The following is a 14,091-nucleotide window of genomic DNA, read 5'->3' on the forward strand; positions in this document are numbered from 1 at the left end:
TAACAATTAACAGAGTTTAGAAGGTGTGAAGGCTTCCCTCAGTTTTTGAAAGGTCTCCAATAAAGGGATCCTACTCCTAAAATGCCTTTCTAATAACAGTGCTTTGAAAAGTAGCTAATTTTTCTTGTATTCTGTAAAAAGAGAATCTGTAATTTAGTCCTGACTACAGGAGAAAGCTTGGTGAACAATTTAAATGCATTCTGTGAGGTGGGTGGTCCCCAGAGAGTAAATATATCAAGGAGACGCATGTAATCATTTCAAAATACCTCCTTGTATTTGTGCCTAGATCTCAGAAGGAGGTGGCTGAAAAACTTAATATGTAAACTGGTAACAGGATGAGTATCACAAATTCACAAATTCAGAGAGAAGGCAAAAGAACATGATGCCCTACTGGTGAGCATAGAATCACAGCTATTGGCTTCAACAGCAATCACCACCACTGCTGCAGAATAGCTTATTGTGGCAGACGTAGTTTGGTTAATCAATGCCCTTTATGGGCTCGTCCACACATGCAGATAAGCTTGCAGCAGCTCAAAAAGAAGCACGCAAATTTGAGCTGGGGCTTTTTGCCTCAGTGCATGGGCCCAGACATACACTTTGGTGAAAGCTTCCTGCACTCTCTATCTACTGCAGCAGTCTGGCAGTGGGGGCTGCTGCCTGGCTGTGACCTGCTGCCACCTGCAACAGCATGTGGCCCCAAGGCTGCATGCCTGCCAGACACGGATGGGGACTGCATGGCCATTAGAGGCATCTGCACTTCTGGGCCAGCTGCCAGTGGGCTATGGCTGCAGAGCTGGCCTTTGTGTGGCACTACTGCTGTGTGCGCCACCACCCAGCCATCTGGGCAGCTATCGCCCGGAAGATGTTCTCAGTGTGGTGGCCTGCTTTGGACTGTCAAAGCATGTCTTCCTGGCCCCAGGAGGTCAGCCACTTCCAGCTCGGTCCCAGTTGCCAGCTCTGAGCAGGCTCCTCTGATTGGGTCCTGTCACTTGCCTCCCTAGCAGGAATTCTGGTGTTCCCTATGTAAACACTGCAAAATCCCTGATAAAAAAAATCCTGAAGTCACTCTTTAAAATACTCCAAAATCCATCTTCTTCTACAAGTAAAACAAAAGACCACTAGATATATCTATGCAGAGAGAGAGAGAGAGAGAGAGAGATAGAGAGAGAGAGATCAAATCAGTTGGGCAATGTTTTATTGATATATTTATAATTTTAAAGCAGTTTGGAAGCCTACCAGTGCCTCTATCATCATAATAAAATAAATTCTAACTATCTATACAGTTTGGCATTGACTTTTGACTTCTTTGTTGTAGAAAAATCAGAGATGCCCTTACCTGCTTCCCTCACCAGGATATGCAGCACTGAGTAGCACTGAGTGACCTGCCTCTGCCCTTGCCCCTCACTCTCAACCTACAGCCTGCCCCCCACCTCAGTTCCCTCATTCCTGACTCACAGGGCCAGGTATGTGGGTGAGGGGTTTATGGGGGTGACTTGGGAGTGTGGGGTTTGTAGGTGGATTGTGGGGGGTGGGCTGTGGGTGTGGGGGAATGTACCCGGGGCGCTGCTTAGGAGGAATGGGTCCCCTGCCTCCCGCAGGGTGCAGCCCCCACCCTGCATAGCGCATGGACTGCCCCCCCACAGGGCCACAGCCCCACAAGGGGTGCTACAGCCCCTCAACAGAAGTCCACAGATGCTCAACAGGGGCCAAAGTCCCCCAACAGGGACCACATGCATCCCTGCACTTAATGGCAGTAGCAGCAGTGGTCAGGGCTGCTGGGGCCTCATGGCAGAGTGCCTCTGTATGGCACGGGGGCCAGCAGGCATTGGCCCCAGATGCCTGGCACTTGTGCTGTCACTGCTGCATCGTGTGGGTGCATCCTGCCTTTGCAGGGTGTCACGTGGTGCTGTGGGCTGTCTGGCAGCTTGGGGCTGCTCAGGCTAAGACTCTGAGTGACAGCTGGAGCAGTCCTGAGCTGCCAGACAGCATGTGGTGCCACACAGCACCCTGCCAAGCCAGGCTGCACCCACACAATGCAGCAGCAGCAGCATAGGTACCAGGCAGCCTGGGTCAATCCCTGCTCCCTCCTGCTGCCCTGCGCTGCATGGGGTGACTCTGCCATGAGGTCCGAGTGGCCACCTGACAGCTGCTGCTGCAGCTGGTGAGTGTGGGGACACTGGAGCTGGGCAGGGAAGTGATCAGGGCCTGGGACTGGGTGAGGGAGGGTGATGGGGGGGCTGGAGCAGTGAGTGGGGGTTGGGTGGGAGGGTGATTGGGGGGGCTGGAGAACCGACTGGGGGCTGGGTGAGCGGGCGATCGGGGGGGCTAGGGGAGTGAATGGGGACTGGGCAGGTCCCCTCACCCCTCCTCCAACCCCCCCCCCCCACTTACCTGGCTCAGAGCCCAGGTCCAGGTCCCTGCAGCCTGCATGCTGCTTGCCCTGCACAGACAGGCAGCATGCTTCAACACCAGGGCAAAGGCCAGCCATAGAGATGCTCTAGGTGGCTACCAGAGCAGCTCTGTAGAGGACCTGAGCTTCCAGTTGCCTCAGGGCACAGTGCCCTGCCCTGCTTTTTTCACTTAGGTTTTATTTTGGTACCTGGATATTCAGGTACCAAATTTTGCCCCAATGCTGTAAATATGCAGCACTGCAAGAGGCATGTGTGCATTTGTCTGGACACACCCAATGAGGTCAGGAAGCTGATGGTACTCACCTTTAGTAGAAACTTGGACGATAAAGGAGAAAATTTTCCTAGCTCACAGTCTAATTAACCCTGCTGCTTTCCCCCCTGGACTCACTGCTTCTTATTCTAGGAGTCTTTATTTAAAGGCAACATGCCAGATTCAGCAAAATCTGGATGCAGGCTCAGTACCCTGAATAATAAGGGCTATGTAAGAGCCTGGATGAGAAAAAGAGACACAAGTGGCTGCCCTTAGATCAGCAGGTACACTAAACATGCCTCAGACACCAGGATTTGCCTGTGAATATTCCTTGTGCAGAAACACGCCTTAGTAAACCCTAAAAAGAAATTATGACAACCCAAATATGGAAACTATTATAGTGATTTCCCAAGGAGAGGAAACAGGGATCATAAGTACTTTAGCCAAAAATGTTGTACTTCAAAACTGCCAGGCTCAAGAGATCAAGAATCATGAATCAGAGACCTAACACTCCTGACATGGGCCCCAAAAAACATACTTAACCCCGCCCCACCACTAAAATGTAGATTTCAAGCTGCCTGGGATTTCTGAACTGTCTCAAGCCATCTCCTAGGAGTGTGTGGGAGTGACAGTAAACATTGACCACCTTCCCAAATTAAGTCAAAAAGATAATTTTGGCCTTTTCGCCATGCAAATCAACTGACCCCATTGATGCATCTGCCCCTGCTCAGCAATTGATTTTGCCTTCTAAATTCAGAATCAGTGATGCTCCTGTAGTTCCTTATATAGCTCTGTGTGTACCTCAATTCTGACCACTCCCATACTCCAAATCTACTCCTTGTCCAACCTGTTTCCTATCAGCTCTTCACCTCTGCCCTGACTCAGACCATCAGTCCTTCCTCCCTGCTCCCTTGACTGATGTTGCCAGACCCACAACTGTTTCTCCTGGGATTCTTCACTTCACTCACCCAGCTCAGGTGGAACCACTGCAGCAGGGATCCCTTCTCCATCTCCCTCTTTCCCTTCTCAGTCTGCTTACAGAGGGAATGGGGGAGGGTCAGCATGTCCCTTTCAGGAGAGAAGGGTGGAGGAAGGATAGCTGTCTTAACTGGTAGCCCCTTTCTGCTCCTTCCATCTACTTGCCCTTCTGTAAGAACTGAACTGGGTTGCTGATGGGAGTTATCCAGCCCATGGAACCACTCCATGCAGCCCCAGGGTTCTCCATAGGTCCAGAAATTTGGTAGTGGGGGAGCAGTGGCAGCTTAATTGCACCCAGAAACACAGCAATTAACACTGCCACTTGTCCTCCACTGCCAAATGTATGGACCTGTGGGGAGCCCCAGAGGCTGGATTACTCTGAATCATTATATTCCTTGATAATATTTAATATCATCCTTTAGAAGAAAATATCTGTTCACTGAAATCAAGATAATAAAGATAATACATTAAAATATTGTATGATGATGTTATGTAGCCCACTGTGATGCATTTTTAAACACTTAGCAAGAATTATACTTATTCTTTGGGCAAGTTTACTAACTAAACAGCCATTAATCATAGAATCATAGAATCAATGAGTCGGAAGGGACCTGGACAGATCATCTAGTCCGACCCCCTGCCATGGGCAGGAAGGAGCATTGGGGGTGGACGGTGTCATAAGACCCCAGCCAGGTGCCTATCCAGTCTCCTCTTGAAGATTTCCAGGGAAGGTGAGAGCACCACCTCTCTGGGGAGCCTATTCCAGGCTCTGGCCACCCTTGTAGTGAAGTAGTTCTTCCTAAAATCTAACCTAAACCTATCCTCCCTCAGCCTGTGGCCATTGTTCCTGGTGACTCCAAGGGGGGCCCTGGTGAACAGACTTTCCCCGAGTCCCTCCTGCTGCCCCCTGATAAGGTTGTAGGCAGCCACAAGATCCTCCCTCAGTCTCCTCTTGTGGAGAGTGAAGAGATTCAGGTCCTTCAGCCTCTCCTCATAGGGCTGGCCATGGAGGCCCCCAGCCGTACAAGTGGCTTCCTCTGGACCCTCTCCAGGTTCTCCACGTCCTTCTTGAAGTGCGGCGCCCAGAACTGGACACACTACTCCAGCTGCAGCCTGACCAGCGCCGCATAGCGGGGGAGCAAGACCTCTCTGGATCTGTTAGTGATGCCTCTGTTGATGCATGACAGGGTGCAGTTGGCTCTGCCTATTGCTTAGTCGCATTGGCGACTCATATTCATCCTGGAGTCAGTCCTGACTCCAAGATCCCTCTCTGCCTATGTGCTGCTGAGAGGGTCAGCCCTAACCTATAACCATAATGCTGGTTCCCTCTCCCCAGGTGCAGCACTCTGCACTTGTCCTTGTTGAACCGCATCCTGTTCAGGTCCGCCCACTTCTCTAACCTATCAAGGTCTGCCTGGATGTGGTCCTTGCCTGCTAGTGTATTCACTTTACCCCACAGCTTCGTGTCATCAGTAAACTTGAACAGGATGCTCTCCATACCCTCGTCCAGGTCGCTAATGAAGATGTTGAATAGCACTGGCCCAAGGACCGAGCCCTGGGGGGACTCCACTGTCCATACCCTCCCAGGTCGACGTCGACCTGTCCACCACCACCCTCTGGGTGCGCCCCTGGAGCCAGTTTGCCACCCCTGTGACTGTGCATTCATCAATGCCGCAGCCCCTCAGCTTGCCCACCAGAATTGGGTGGGATACTGTGTCGAAGGCCTCCTGGAAGTCCAAGAAGATGACATCGACTTCTTCCTTCCCATCTAAGCTCTTTGTTACCTGGTCATAGAAGGAGACCAGGTTAGTCAGGCAGGACTGGCCTGGCACAAACCTCACTTCCCCTGCAAGGCTCTCACAAATGTGGCCCTTGATAATTTTTTCAAAGACCTTCCCCAGGATAGAAGTGAGGCTGACTGGCCTGTAGTTGCCAGGCTCTTCCTTCCTCCCCTTCTTGAAAATAGGGACCACACTGGCCCTTTTCCAGTCCTCCAGGAATTATTAACTATTAATTTAATTGATTCATTTAAATTAACTATTCATTTAATTGATTTTTATGTTCTTGATTTTTGTAAATGATGTCATTGATAAGTATGTTCAATTCATCTGGCAATTAAACTCTTTTCCTAAATAAAACATTTTTTTTAAGTTTGTACTTGAACCTTATACTATAAACAGTTACCTGTGTTTAATAACACTGTTTTTTAAGCTGCTGATTTTAAAGGTCAAAACCCATGTGTGTGCTACTATTTGTATGCATGACTCTTTATAGTTGACAGTTTTTACAAGAGTATGTGTAAAGTTAAGATAGATGAGATATACTGATATGTTGGAGTAATGTATATCTAGGCTTGGCAGAATTCGATTTATATTTTTAATAAGCTTGATGGATAATATTGATGTTTATTTTTAAGCATATATTTTGATTTTTATCGATTCAAATTTTCAGGATTGTGCTGCTTAACCTCCTGCCATGACAAACGTAAGTACTGTAGGACTCCTGCCAGCTGACTGGCAGAGCTGATATCAGTCCCACTTCACTCTCCTGTAGCTCCCTTGTCCACTTCATCACACTTTTGTCCTTTGCTCCCTGGGGTTTCTAGGAGTTGCAGTCCAAACCACAGTCAGCATGGTTCTGTACGACTGCTGCCCCGTCATCACATACTCCATCAGTCATCATTTTTCTTATGTCCCCTTTCTATAAATTTTGATTATTAACGATGGGAATATTTTTTCATTGGCCTGTGAGTGTGAAGTGACATTGTGGTTTATGAGCATTTACTGATTAAAAAAAAAGAATCCTACCAAGCTTATGTATATCTGTTTAACAGAACATAAAACATAACATTGCCCTATCAAGACTGCTTTACTTGTATGTTTTTTTCTCTTTCACCACTCCTTGTTGGATCCATCTGTTGAGGATGTTAGCTTGTCAGATCAGACACCTTGTCTGCCTACACATTTGTACAGCTCTTTATCATAAGGAGAAAAAGTAGAATCAGCTATTACAGGGGTGCTCAAACCTCAGCCTGTGGGCCAAATCTGGCCCTGGGTGCTGTATCATCCAGCTCATAGGACTCCATATAGGTCTGCAGGGAGCACTGTGAGCTGTGTCTCTGTGTGCTAGATTGGCATGCAGGGCAGTGCAGGGCCCGAATCCAGTGTGTGGGGCTGGGTGGGAGCAGTGTTGGGTCTTGGAGCCTGATCCTAGTGTGTGGGATTGAGCAGGGGTGGTGTGGGACTTTGGAGCCCAATCCTGGTGAATGGGGCTAGGTAGGGGTGGTCCTGGGCCTCAGAGACCAATCCTAACATGCAGGACAAGGCCAGGCAGGAGCAGTGCATGACAGCAGCGCAAGGCCTGATCCAGCCTGCAAACTGGGCCTGTACCATCCATTTGGCTTGCAGGGACAAAATCCTCAGCACCACTAAGGAGCTCAAGGTTTTGAGGTGCTAAAGAAATATCTCACAGGCAGTACATCAACAACACAGGAGAGACAGAAGCACCCAGAACACCAACATCATTAACTTTTCACAGAGCCCTCTACCCCATTCTGAAATACCTGTACTCTCCAAAGGACTGAAATGCTGCTGAGAAAAAGAACCCGACAAGATACTAATACATGAAAAATTTGACAAATTCTTCTGTACGCTCTGCCTGAAAGAATATTTCCCCAATCAGGACAGAACCACCCGATATCCCTCTTGACACAACTGAGAAAACAAATGATAATAAAATGTAGGACTGGACACTTCCCAGTAGATGTAATCACTCATTGGACTACTACACTGACTGCTTCAGGAAGAAAGTTAACAGTGAAATACTTAACAAAAACCAAGACAATCTCTCCCTTAAAGAGAAAAGTGATATAGTCCCTAATCCAACAGCAAAATAACAATCAAACCAGCAAACAAACGTGGAGCTATAGTAATTTTCAGCTGTCAAGACTACATTAATGAGGCCAATAGACAACTCTCTGACTCCAACTATTATAAAGATCTTGAGGAGGATCCCACACCAATATTCACTTTGAACCTGGAAAATATCAAATCATACCCCCGCCAACTTCAGGAACAAACTACTTCCACTAATCCCTGACTCTTCAGGCATTTATACCCATATTTTTTGGTCCCAGAACACACTGAAGATTTGCTGCTTCAGAGTAGACTCAATTAATTGAATCTGCTCTGCAAGGGAGCTGATGGGCACTGCGGTGCAATGTGTGCAGTTGTATAAGTGGCAAAATGTGCATCAGCGTGCAGCAAATGGTGGCAATGTGCTTTTGAATTAAATCACCTTTTGTGTTTTAGTTCAAAAGTGTGCCGCTGCCATTTTCTCAGCATTTATGTGCATTTTGCTGCTTATACAACTGCAAGTGTTGCAGCGCCGGGTGCTTTTCAAAGCACCCGGTGCTGCAGAGCTTGTATATGTAAAAATACCCTTCTACTCCAGGAACTTTCTATATGCTCCCAAAGATTCACAAACAAGGTAACTTGGGCAGATCCATCATATCCAACTGTGGTACGTGCAGTGAACTACTATCAGGATCCATAGAAAACTTTCTGAAACTACTTGTCACTCAGAGAGTAAGTTTTCTATAGGGCATCACAGACTTCCTCAACAGTATTCAGAACATCAGCCACTTCCCTGAGAAGGCCATACTTGCAACTATGGATGTTACCAGCCTGTACATTAACATCCCACACCCTCCTCTTCTTGTCGTTTCCTTGTCGTAAACTAGATTGTGCACAGATAATGGCTCTTTGCATTGCTGCAGTGAGGTCCTCCTTCCTACAGGTCTCACCAAGGAGTCTGCAAATGAGCATGTGCTCCATAGTCTGCACTTCACTGCACTCGCACACATTTGCGTTATTAAAGTAGCCTCAGTTGATCATGTTTGTTTCTGATTTTCTGCTATGCATGCTCAGGTGATTCAGGCATGGCCATGTTGGTCAAACTAAATACACCTCTTTTGGAAGGTCCTTGTGGGGTTCCAAGTCTATCTCAGAGCACTAGATTGCACATAATCTTTCCTTCTATAACCTCAGTCATGTCCTGTCAGCCGTTGTGTCCAACAGCACAACAGTGATCACAGAACTCTTTTGTGTTTTAGGCCATTTAATTAACATCCTACACCATGAAGGCAAAATTGCATGCCTGAAAACTTACAAGAACATGGTGTGCACTCAGATTTGCAACATGTTGCACAAATCATTCACTTCACCCTCACCCACAGTAACTTCACTTTCAACAATCAGCACTTCCTCCAAACCATGGGCACACCTACAGGCACAAAGATGGTCCATCAATACGCTAATCTCTTTATGGGTCATCTAGAGGAGGAAGTTCAAGAGAACTGCACTATCCTATTACCTTTGCTACACAGCTATTTTCATCACCTGGACTGAGCATCTGGACTTATTTATTGACTTTCACCACATGTTTAACAACTATTACCCCCGATCAAACTTTCTCTGAAATACTGCTTCACCAACATCACTTTCTAGACACCACAATTTATAACTAGAATGGCACTCTACAAACCACTATACACAAAAAACCAATAGACCACCACACATATCCAGAAGACTAGCAATCATCCCAAGCACACCAAAAAATGAGTAATTTAGTTAGCCACTCAAATACCACTACCTCTGCTCAGAAGAGAACACTCATAATGCCTTCTGCCCAGCCTAAAATCTACTGAGGAAAATGATATATACCTTCTTTGAAAGTGCCAGCCAAATACCCCATAGCAACTTGCTACAATATGAAAAGATACCTCTTTTCCCATGACTGCACATCCCTGGTAGAACCTACTACCGCACCTCACATTGGAACTGATTAGAAGCATCAGCAAACAACTACAACCCATACTTGACAGAGCTCAAACCTTCAGCGATATATTTCCAGCCCCTCCACTTCTGCCTTTCATATAATCCCCAAACCTTGCCCAGCTCTTCATCAGAAGTAGACTCCCCACTGCTCCATAAACACCAGCTGGAACACAGTCTTAGCTTAACAATAGATACTTAACCTGTCAACACATTTCCCCTGCCGCCAGAATCAGCACCCTCCACAACAAACCCAAGAAAATCTACAGATCTATGGATGGACACATGCTTTTCCCAAAATGTGATCAATCTAAGCCAATGCACCAAGTGCCCTCTTGGTAACCGTGTGAGTGAAATTATATGGCAATGACGCACCAGACTGAAGTTTCAAAGAAAAAATATAAAGGACACATATGTCAATAGAAGCACATTTTTCACAGAACAGCCACTCCCTTTCTGACATCACTATCCTCATGCTCAAGGGAAATCTACCAAATAGCTTCAAAAGATGAATTTGGGAACAAAAATTCATAAGCTGGCTGGCCACTAGGAAACAAGGACTTAACACTAATATTAATTTTATGGCATACTATAATCAACCTGATTACTGAAACCCTTCCTACACACAACAGATAATGATCTTCCTCCTTTTTGTTACATCTTGGTCTCTCAGTAATCAAGCATATTTTCTTCTATTGTTTGTTTACTGCCCCTAAGAATTACTCTTCCTCCTCCCAACCTGACAGAACTATTCTTTTTGTTCCTAAGTGTCAATTGTTGCTGTGCTTGCTTCCCTCCTCAGATCTACTAAAGTAAGCCTCACATTCAAAAGCTTGTCTAACTTTAGTTGTCTAACTGTATTCCAGTCAATGAGCTGATCCAGTAAAAGATATCACCCAAAATATCTTTGTCTCTCGTACAGCTCTTGGCACATTTTGGTTGCTACTACAATATAAACAAACAGATGATCAAGTAATGCCAATGATAGGAAGGAGCAACACAGCAAATAATTCTGTCCTTTTCTTTCTGGAAGGGAATCTAGTAACAACAATCCATGCATTGGTCACCTCCAGACTTGATTGCTTTAACTTATCACACGAAGAGTTGAACCTATGGGGGTGTTCTTGTAAAGAATACTTAATGAGCAGAAAAAGCTACCATCAGTACATATCTTCTGTGCTTCAGTTGCACCATTGGCTTGCAGCCTACTTTCATTGTCAGGTCAAAGCCTAAATCCTGATATTCAAAGCCAGGATTAGATCAGGATCTAGTATATCGCCAGCTATTAGCAATTTTAGAGAGCTGTCTTCTTTTGGGGATTTGCAGTTTTCAAACCATAGGATGAAGTGCACTAGAGCCAGAGAAAAAGCATCCATGTTTGAGGTAAGCAGTGTTGAGAGGGGATCAGATCAATCCAGAGTTTGAATATCTTTAGGGCAGTGGTTCTCAACCTTTTTAGACTCAAGGCACCCTGATAGATGAGGCACCATCCACTGCCAGCTCTTAGTTTTCACTTGTATTTTGACTACAGAAAAATAATAGAGAAATTCTTGTGTTGAAAAGAACTCAGAGGGCACATCCAGGCGAGCACGGACTTGCCTGTTGCCCTGCCTCAAACCCCTTTGAGACGGGGCAACAGGCACATGTGGGAATGAAAAAATGTTCCCCATGCTGCAAACTTGCAGCATGGGGAGAAAATTAGACCCCTGGATATCCAAGGGTCTAAAAAAACCGCTCCACAATAGAGCGGAGCAAGGCATGGTTCAACACCATGTCCAGAGCCAGTCCTCCAAAACAGACACTTTGGTTTTGGCCAGAGTGTCTCTTTTGTGTTTCTGCTGCTCCCGGCCCCCAGTGCTGTCCAAGGTAAGTTGGGGGGAGGGGGTTCATGGGTATTGGGGGGGTGAGGGGTGGCAGAGGGATGTGAAGGGAGGTTTGGAGAGAGGTGGGGGGGATGTCCCTGGGGCTGCAGGGAGGGGTGCAGGGTGAGGACCTGGCCCAGCCCCATGTGGCTCACTAGTCTGGCTTTGCACTGGAGTGGGTCGCATGGCTCTGAGAGGCACACACAGGAGATGCACCTCCTAGAGCCCTGTGACCCGCTCCGGTGCAAGGCCTGACTAGCGAGCCACATGGGGCTGGGCCAGATCCTCACACCCCTGCAGGTACAGGGGGCAGAGGCAGGAGCCAGCCCTGGGGCCCAGCCCATGCTGACAGGAGCCGGTGCAGCATGTGGTTTGTGCGTGCCACGCCAGTTCCTGCTGTGGCCCAGCCCTTCTGATAGCTGCAGGACCTGGCCCAGCGCACGGAGCTGAGCTGGGTCCTGCTGGCCCTGGGGCTGCTCATGCTGCCTGGCAGCCAGGCAGCACGAGCAGCCCCAAGGCTGGCAGGACTCAGCCTGGCTCTGTGCAGTCTTCATGCGCTGGGCCAGGGAACATGAGCCACCTGGGGACCACGCAGCTTGTGTTGCCTGGCCTTAAGCCACCTGCCCAGCACGCAGGGACTGTGCGGAGCTGAGCTGTGTCCTGCTGGCTCCAGGTGGCTTGTGTTCCCCGGCCCGGCCCAGCGCGGGAGACCACGTGGAGCTGAGCCGGGTCCTGCTGGCCTTGGGGCTGCTCATGCTGCCTGGCTGTCAGGCGGCACAAGCAGCCCCACGGCCAGCAGGACCTGGCTCGGCTCCGTGTGGTCACCACATGCTGGCCCAGGTCCTGCAGCTATTGGAAGTGCCTGGCTGCAATAGGACCCAGAGCAGCACGCAGGAACCGCATGCCACGCCGGCTCCTGTCAGCATGGGCTGGCCCCCAGGGCTGGCTCCTGCCTCTTCCCCCTATACTTGCAGGGGGGTGAGGACCTGGCCCAGCCCCATGTGGCTCACTGGTCAGGCCTTGCACCGGAGTGGGTCACAGGGCTCCGGGAGGCGCATCTCCTGTGCGTGCCTCCCAGAGCCGTGCAACCCACTCCAGTGCAAAGCCAGACTAGTGAGCCTCAGGGATATGGGCCCAGCCCAGCTGGGCTGCAGAGGGGTCCCAGGATCCGGCTGGGCCTGGCACATGGTCCCCGCATGCTGTACTGGATCCTGTCACCATGGGCCCAGCCCAGCTGGGCTGCAGAGGGGTCCCAGGATCTGGCTGGGCCTGGCACATGGTCCCCGCATGCTGCACTGGATCCTGTCACCATGGGCCCAGCCCAGCTGGGCTGCAGAGGGGGCCCATGACATGGGTGGGCCTGGCACACAGTCCCTGCATGCTGCACCAGGTCCTGCTGCCACAAGACCAGCCCGGTTGGGTGGCAAGAGCAACCCCAGGGCCGGCAAAACCAGGCTGGGCTTGGCACATGGCCCCCACTGCTGCTGCTGTTAAAGGTTAGTTATGGGCCCTGGGCAGGGGGGCTGGGGCTCTGTGGGAGATAGAGGCTATGGCCCTCCAAAGGGGAGCTGGGACCCTACCTGGGGGGGGGGGGGGCTGGGACCCTGGGCAGGGGGGCTGGGACCCTATGGGGGATAGGGACTGTGACCCTCCAGGGGGGAGCTGGGACTCTAGGTGGGGGGGGCCTCCAGGGTGCCTGGGACCCTGTGGGGGATAGGGGCTTTGGCTCTCCAGGGAGGAGCTGTGGGGGCCAGGGGAACCACTCTTCCTGAGCAGCCCCCACACAAGGTCCCCCACACCCACAGTGCCCCCAGCAATTGCCCTACTCCTACCCACAGACCAACCCACATCCCTCCACATCCACTCACCGCCTTCTCCCACACCCCTTCCCACCACCTTCCTGCAAACACCACATCCCCCAATTATACACCCATCATATGTGAAGAAAACCAAAAGCACAGATCAACATATAGGTATTTAGAATTTTTTTTTCATGATGATAGAGACACTGGTAGGCTTCCAAATTGCTTTAACATAATAAATATACCAATAAAGCATTACCCAAGTTATCACTGTCTCTCTCGCTCTCTAGATATATGCGTGTGTGTGTATAGAGTGTTTTTTTTGTTTTAAATGTGGAAGAACATGGATTTAGGGGTATTTAAAAAAATGGATTTGGGATGCTGCTGAAGCAGTACAGCTGGCACAAGGGGTAGTGTCCCCAGGTATCAATTGGCTGGGCCCCAGAAGCTCCAGAGAGTGAGTAGCCCCAAGCTGCTTGCCAAGGCAGCTTTTTGGAGGAGATGGGGCCAGCTTTTTATACTGCTGGGGAGAGCACAGGTGCTGGCCCCGGGCTCTAGCTCCCCCTGGCTGCAGATCCGGGAAGAGCCAGGCAGGGTTATTTTGCTCCAAGTGGCACAATTTGCTCCACACCAAAGTGCATGTCTGAGCATATGCGCTGAGGCAAAAAACCCCATCTCAAATTTGTACCGCTTCTATTTGAGTTGCTGCAAGCACACATGCTTGCTTGTTTGGATGCGTCCAGAAAGACCACAACAGGTCAGAAATGTTTCTGACATTGTGGATTCCTTTTTTCAAATATCTGGGTTTATCTTGTGAATTATGTTTGCATACCTAACAGTGCTAACACTATGTGGCACCTTTCTAAAGATCTTGAGGCAGGCGCCCCCTGGTACAATAGTACCCTGGTTGAGAATCACTGGTTTAAAACTTTCTTCATGACTCAATGCTTCTAT

General features: G+C 49.0%; 1 protein-coding gene across 1 annotated transcript in view; it reads right to left on the minus strand.

Moving 5' to 3' along the window:
• AFF3 (ALF transcription elongation factor 3) overlaps nucleotides 1-14,091 on the minus strand; it is a 628,646-nt gene that overhangs the window by 157,680 nt on the left and 456,875 nt on the right. The gene's annotated exons all lie outside the window — the stretch shown is intronic.

This window comes from Crocodylus siamensis, chromosome 1 (genome assembly GCF_052110815.1).
Source record: "Crocodylus siamensis isolate JL-2025a chromosome 1, ASM5211081v1, whole genome shotgun sequence".
Classification (NCBI taxonomy): domain Eukaryota; kingdom Metazoa; phylum Chordata; order Crocodylia; family Crocodylidae; genus Crocodylus; species Crocodylus siamensis.